Source organism: Callorhinus ursinus, unplaced genomic scaffold (assembly GCF_003265705.2).
Source record: "Callorhinus ursinus isolate GAN/ISIS: 27379988/994484 unplaced genomic scaffold, GSC_fseal_2.0 scaffold98, whole genome shotgun sequence".
Classification (NCBI taxonomy): Eukaryota; Metazoa; Chordata; class Mammalia; order Carnivora; family Otariidae; genus Callorhinus; species Callorhinus ursinus.
The window spans coordinates 482,284-488,871 of record NW_027397160.1 but is presented as its reverse complement, the minus strand read 5'-3'; the positions used below and the strand labels follow the sequence as shown (position 1 = coordinate 488,871).

The 6,588-nt window shown below is 56.7% G+C and overlaps 1 protein-coding gene across 10 annotated transcripts in view; it reads right to left on the bottom strand.

Annotated features, from left to right (window-relative positions):
- Positions 1–2,287: 2,287 nt before the first annotated feature.
- The window catches only part of ADARB1 (adenosine deaminase RNA specific B1), a 147,337-nt gene continuing 143,036 nt past the window's right edge, over positions 2,288–6,588 (bottom strand). For all 10 annotated transcript variants that reach the window (XM_073888902.1, XM_073888897.1, XM_073888898.1 and 7 more), the window contains one exon: positions 2,288–6,588. This exon is cut by the window's right edge and continues 280 nt beyond it. The gene's annotated coding sequence lies outside the window, so the exon portion shown is untranslated.

The following is a 6,588-nucleotide window of genomic DNA, read 5'->3' as shown; positions in this document are numbered from 1 at the left end:
TGCCTTCTGAATCCAACACAGGAAAGCAGAGAGATTAGGACCTGAGCTCCCGTATGCTGGCTCCAACAATTATCTACGTTGGCCAACGTGGTTTCGTCTAGACCGTTTCTTCTCTATTTATGGAGTTTTGTTTCTTGTTTTCCTTTTAAGAAAGTCCCAGCCCGGGGCGCCCGGGTGGCTCAGTCAGTGAGGCGTCTGCCTTCGGCTCAGGTCATGGTCCCAGGGTCCTGGGATCGAGCCCCGCGTCGGGCTCCCTGCTCAGGGGGAGCCTGCTTCTCCCTCTGCCTCTGCTGCTCCCCCGGCTTGTGCTCTTTCTCTCTGTCAAATTAATAAATAAAATCTTAAGAAAAGGAAGTCCCAGCCCTACGTCACCTGCTGCAGCTTGGCTGTAAGAGCGTCACGTGCGCAGCTTGGCTGTAAGAGCGTCACGCGCGCAGCTTGGTCGCCCCCTCAGCCTGGCGTCAGCCCTTGCCCTCAGCACCCAGATGTCTCAGGGGGTCTTTGTCCTTGTCCCTTGCTTTTTCCCGGCTGGCCTCCCCCTGTAAACTCATTATTTTAGCTCATCTACTGTGTTCACGCTTTCTAATTCTGCGTGGTTCTCTTGTTTTTTTATCCTTTTTATGATTTGTATTAAGTTCATTTTAAAATCAGGGACTGTCTGCTCTAAACTGTGAGAATGCCTTCTCACGGAGTCTCTAATTCAATACTAACCACTTTGATTTTCGTAGTTGTGCTTTTCAAATGTCTCATTTCCCGGAGGGGGTTTGTTACCTGCTCGGATGGTGTGTGTGGGGAAGTTGGGACCTGGGTGCGGCCCCGGGGTGCCGAGGGGCAGGAAGAGGTGGGGAGCCCGGGGGGGCGGGCCCAGACTCTGTCACCCCCCGCCCGCCGGTCCGCTGTCACCCCGGCACCTGCAGGAGGAGGCTGTGGTTCACCAGCCCCGGGGCGGGGCGGGGGCAGGCAGGGCGGGGAAGCACGGGGCCTCTGCCCTTGCCTGTGCTGCGGGGGACCCCGGGACCTCGCGGAGCGCGGGTCGTGCTCAGCCCGGGCCCCAGCCCCGCAGCGCGAGCGTGGGTGCGTGGGTGCTGGCGCGCGCCCTGCTACATACGCGGTAGTAGGACAGTCCCGACCGGCCCCACGCAAGGCCCTGGTGGGTTTCCGCTGGACCTCTGCGCCCGCGGCCCGCACCGGGGGGCGGCCCTCCGCGCTCCAGGAGCGCCGGCCGCCAGGGAAGCCGCGCAGGTGCGGGCCGCGGCCGGCCGGTGGGGGCCTCCGGGCTCCGGCGTGGGGTCGCCTCCAGACGCCGCCGAGCTCGGGCAGCCGCGCTCTAGCGTGACCTGCCCTTTCCGCACCACTGTCCGGGGCCAGCGGTCCCCGTGGGGGCGCCCGGCCGACGTGCTGCAGGGGCGGCTCGGCGCCGCGGCCCCGGGCTCACGAGGCCGCAAAAGCGGCGGAGCGACTAGCAAGCGGCGCGGTCTGCGTCTTGGGCACCCCTGGCCGTGAGCTCGCTCGACGTGCTGCCCCGAGAGCGCGCAACCCCGCTTCCCCCGGTCGAGGGCCTCCCGCCTTTGGTGCCGGAACGCCCAGCCTGCGAGCGCCCTGGGGCTGTCCCCTCGGCTCCCACTAAACAGCGTATTCACTTTAATTATTCCAACACTTAATTGTGGGACTAAGATCAACGCTTATTAAATAACTGCTTGTCTTGGCAGCGGGGCCCGCCTGCCCACCCCCTTCCCTCACCGCTTCACTTCTGGTGGCGGCGCCCAGCGCCCGCATCCCTACCGTCCTTCCCCAGGGGGAGCCCCGAGGGCGCGGCGGCCTCTGTCGTGCTCGTGGATCTGCCCCCCGCACTCGGGGCTCCCGGTGACACGGTGACACCCCCTCGGCCTCATCACCCCCGAGGGAGCACCTTGAGGCACATCCAACGGGCAGCATCCGCGGGGATGACCTGGCAGAGGGCACGCTGTCCCCATCCTTTCTCAGAAGCTTAATGTGTCTTATGTTACATATTTTCATTTTATTTTTTTTTTAAGACTTAGCTCTTTGAGGGGGGAGGGGCAGAGGGCGCGGGCGAGAATCTCCAGCAGACTCCCTGCTGAGCACGGAGCCGAGGCGGGGCTCGATCTCACGACCCTGAGATCAGGACCTGAGCCGAAACCAGGAGTCAGAGACAACCGACCGAGCCACCAGGCGCCTCACATATTTTCACTTTAATGTTGCTTTTATTGTGGGAAAAGAACAGAATCAAAACTGATGCAAAAGGGAGCAAAGTATTTGTTAACGGTGCTTTTTATTTGTATGGGGATTTTTACTTTTAAAAACATCTTCCTCTTTATTTTTCATTTAATTGTAGAAACATCAGACAAATGGGTAAGCTTTCAAAAAGCAAAATTAAATTAAAATCACCCCGAATGCTCATTCACAGGCGACCAGACTCAGCCCTCTCCAGGCTGTCCCACGTGTGCTTTTACAGAAAACGTCCACATTTCTTTACCACTAAATGCAAATAGTGATAAAGCAGTGCAGCCATTAGCAAATGGCGGGTTTTGAGCATTAACTACCTGCTACCTACTCCATTAATTACCAGTCTCTGGGAACTGGTCTCTGCAGCCAGTTTTCCACTTGGTTTATTATGAACGTCCTTCAGAAACGTAAGCCCTAAATCATAAAGCCCGCCTTCTCACTAGCAGCTGCGCTGTCTCCCTGCACCCGATAGCCCAGACCACCTGGCCAGCGGCCCGTCGGCGTCCAGGCTCTTCCTGTGTCTTCCTGCTCGGGCCGCCCTCACCCAGCCCAGCAGGTCAGTGGGGGCTACACCATCGTCCCTTCTCCGCGCGGGATCTCAAGCAGGGCCGCTGCGTCATTGTCCTCTGCACAACTTCCACGTGGGAGTGGGTGCGGCGTGAGCTCAGGAAGACAGTGAGGGGCCCACGGATCCCAGAGGCTCAGAGGAACTGTCCTGAGTTGGGTGAATGTGCCGAGCGCTGGGGCAGCGCACGGGGGACAAGACCAGCGGGCAGCTCTCAGCTGGTGAGTACGCACCCCTCCAAATTTTGCTCATTGGAACAGACCCCAGACCTTTGAGGGGGCCAAGGGGAGAACTAGAAAGGAGAGAAAACCCAGCCACACTGCAGTGGTGGAACACCGTGTCTTTTATTGAGAACATCTCCAATCCTTTGTCTATAGACAGCGTCTCATGCTTGGTTCCAGCTGGTCCCGGTGCGAGGGGTGGCTCATGCAGATTGGAACGTGTGGTATATACATCAACAAACATACAGAGGACACTGGGGAGCGGATCTGAGCAATAGGGTTCTTGGCTGAATTACATTCATATAAAGTGTCCAAATTCTAAAATAAAATAAAATAAAAGCACATAACCCAGTATCTGGAGAAGCAAACTGCTTCTGGGCTCATTCTACAAACATTCCACAGACTGCCTTTAAACACTCATGGTCGTGTCCAGAAGGACGGGCGTCGGCTCCTGATGTACCATCAGCCCACGGCGTGGCCAAGCTAAGTGTTTTTGGGGCTGGGGGCTCACCCCTGCAAACAGGGAACAAGGGCACACAGCAGCTCCAGAGGACAGGTCCGTGTCAGGTTCGAGCCAGACCCCGTCCTGGCCGGCCCTGAGGACGTGACCGGCCACATGGCTGGAGAGAGGGTCACAGGACACGCCAGGGGACCAGGGCAGGCAACACCGGACATGCGTGCGCACGCAGTCACAAATACTCTGCCCTTTCTGCTTACATAGTTGGGGGGTGATAACGGAATCTTTTGAGAGCTTCTCTAATTTCATAGATTTGAGAGACAGGAAAGCCAGCTGATTTTCTCTTGCTACATCAAACTGACGGTCGGGGTAGACCCTATATTTTAGTGTAGAATGTTTCAGAAATAAAGACCTGTCTGATTTGGTTTTGTGTTTTGATAAAAAGGGGCGGGGCGTGCAGCCCTCCCCCGCAGTACTCACTGACCCCACCCTCAGGCCTGCCCCCCTCGCGGAGCCTGAGAGCTGCCCCCTCCCCAGCGTCACTACGTGAAATTACAAGAAACACTGTCTTTCCAAAGAAAGCAGTGATTCTGTCGTCTGGGTATCAGGGAAATCATGTGAATAAAAATACATTCCAGAGAAATGAATGGCTGGTGAGATGTTGCACATTTTAAAATAAAATAACTGTTTCTGATTAAATGAGTCAATCAAACTGATTCAGAATCAGAATTGCGCCCTGTGGCATCCCTGGCCTGGGAAGAGGGGACGCCCGGTACAGGGCTGACGCGGCTGCAGGGACAGCCCCTGACCCCGGCGGAGGCATCCCTGTGACTCAGGCCTTCCACGAGTGGGAGAGATGCCCGCCAGCCGGTGTCTTCGTGGAATTAATAGGTTTAGCGAGCAAAACAGAAGGGAGCCCTCCCAACCCCCAATGGTCAAAATGTCCTCAAAATTGAAGATTTTTCTCAAAAAATCAAGTTCTTGGTTGTGTCAAATTTTCTAAGTCTCTAGAATCCTGATTAAGGGCACTGTATGCGAAGTAACGCCTGGGGGAAATGGGGTGCGGTGCACAGAGCCTCAGAAGGGACCGTTTCAAGTGCTGAGTGTCCTGACCCGTCTCCTGGAGGTCACGTTTCTGTCTCTGTTCTGCTCCAGGGGTCCGTCCTGGGAGCTGTGCGGGCCCCACAGGTGGACGGGGCTCGCTCCTGACCCACCTGCGGGGCCTGGACACTCGCGGGCCGTCCTGCGCCTGCACAGCTCGGGGTCCGCTGGGGACCGGCACACAGGACAGCTGTCCTCACTTGGGGGGGAGGTGGTGCTCACCTCCATTGTTAGCCGACAGAGGGAGGAAGTCAGACATACTGGGTAGTGTGTGTATACGCAATATATTCCCACTCAACTTTTAATCAAAATCCACATATTTTTTTTAAAAACTAAGTCCATCTCCCAATCCCCATTAGAAAAAATACCATTTATCGAGAGAATAAAAACACAGGGGCTCACAGATGTTGTGTGTGTGGGAGCACCTGCTTGGGGAGGGCGGCGACACCAGCTGACACCCTTCCTGCTTCAGGCGGAAAGAAGGCAGCAGCCCATTGAGCCAAACCACACCCCTCGGCACAACGGGGGGGCCTGCCTGAGCTCTACCTACCGGGGTCCCTGCAGCCAGCCCCGCCCCCTGCCCCCGCCCCCCAAGTAACCGCTGCTGGAGCGGGGGAGGGGGGACACAGCGCTTCTGGTCTGAGTCTCCTGCTCCTGCACGTGGGGTCCGGGCCAGGTGACAGCCGAGGCTCTGCTCCTGTTCTGCGTTTTCAGAGTCCGTCAGGTGGGGCAGGGTCTCCCGACTGCCTACAGCCACCACAAGACCCCCCCTTCCATGAAGACGGCCCTGAACCAGCCGGGGGCAGGAAGCACTTCCTCGAGCTCCTGTCTGATCCTGAGTGGAAGCAACAAGGCAATCGGTGCAAATCTCTGAGCTCAGGTCTGGGTGCCCCCCGGGACCCTTGCCCGCACTCCTGACCGTCTGCTGGCTCAGCCCGGGACCACCCCGGGGGCCATGGGGTGTGGAGCAGCACCCCTGGGCCACCCTGCGCACCAGCAGCACCCCTTCCCTGCCGTGACAATCAACGTCCAGACCCTGGTGGGCACGAGGCGCGCGGCACACTGCCTCACCAGCTTCCAGCCTGAATACTGACTTTCAAACATGTCTTTGATAAAGCTGGAAAGAATAATTTAAAACTATGCCTTAGTGGCATTTTCTAAGAACGAGTCTATCTACTTAATTAATTCTATTTCCTTCCTGTGAAGATGTCTGGAGAGTCATCCACATCCATGAGATTCAGAGCAAGGAAGACAGGGAGTTGTAGGCTGACTCTTGTGCAGTAGCCCCTACGGATTCCTCCTAGTCCCTAAAAGATAAATACTGTAGAAAACCTCAAATGAATGGCCAGGATCACTGCCCGTGTTTTATCTCTGATTACTGAGAAGTGAACCAACACGCGTGTTCCGTGATGTGATACTAGGAGGAGTGAAGAAGCTTCTAGGCAGGGCCGAAGGCTGCAGAGGTCTGGGCCATGCCCTCACGGACGCACACCGTCACTGCACCGGGGACCTGGGGGATGCGTGCGAGCGCAGGGCCGGGCCCCTCCTGTGGGGTCCCCCCCGGGCTGTGAGGGCCCGCTGAGGGAGGCCAGCTGGCCCGGGGGGCACACCTGCAGCACAGTTGTGACTTCAGGCTTCTTCCCACCTCAACTTTCTCACCTCCTCTACAGATAAGTGCTCTTCTGCATTAAAATAACGTGGCCTAAGAGTGACTTGATATAATTACTTTATAAACCACGTTCCTAACGCTGAATAAATTATTTATTCAAAAATTTCACACAAAGTAATTTCTATTTCCCTAAACTTAAGGAAGCCCTACTCAGTAGAACTCAATTTCTAAACGTAAACAGAGATAGAAAGCAGTCACTGGGTAATTCCAAGGGGTAACGCTGCTGCGGAGGGACACTGGGTGGTGATGCTGGACCCCATGCCCTCCCTGCCCTCCCCAAAGTGCACCCCTGCCCCCAGCTGAGACGTGAGGCTCCGCAGACAGCGCCGGA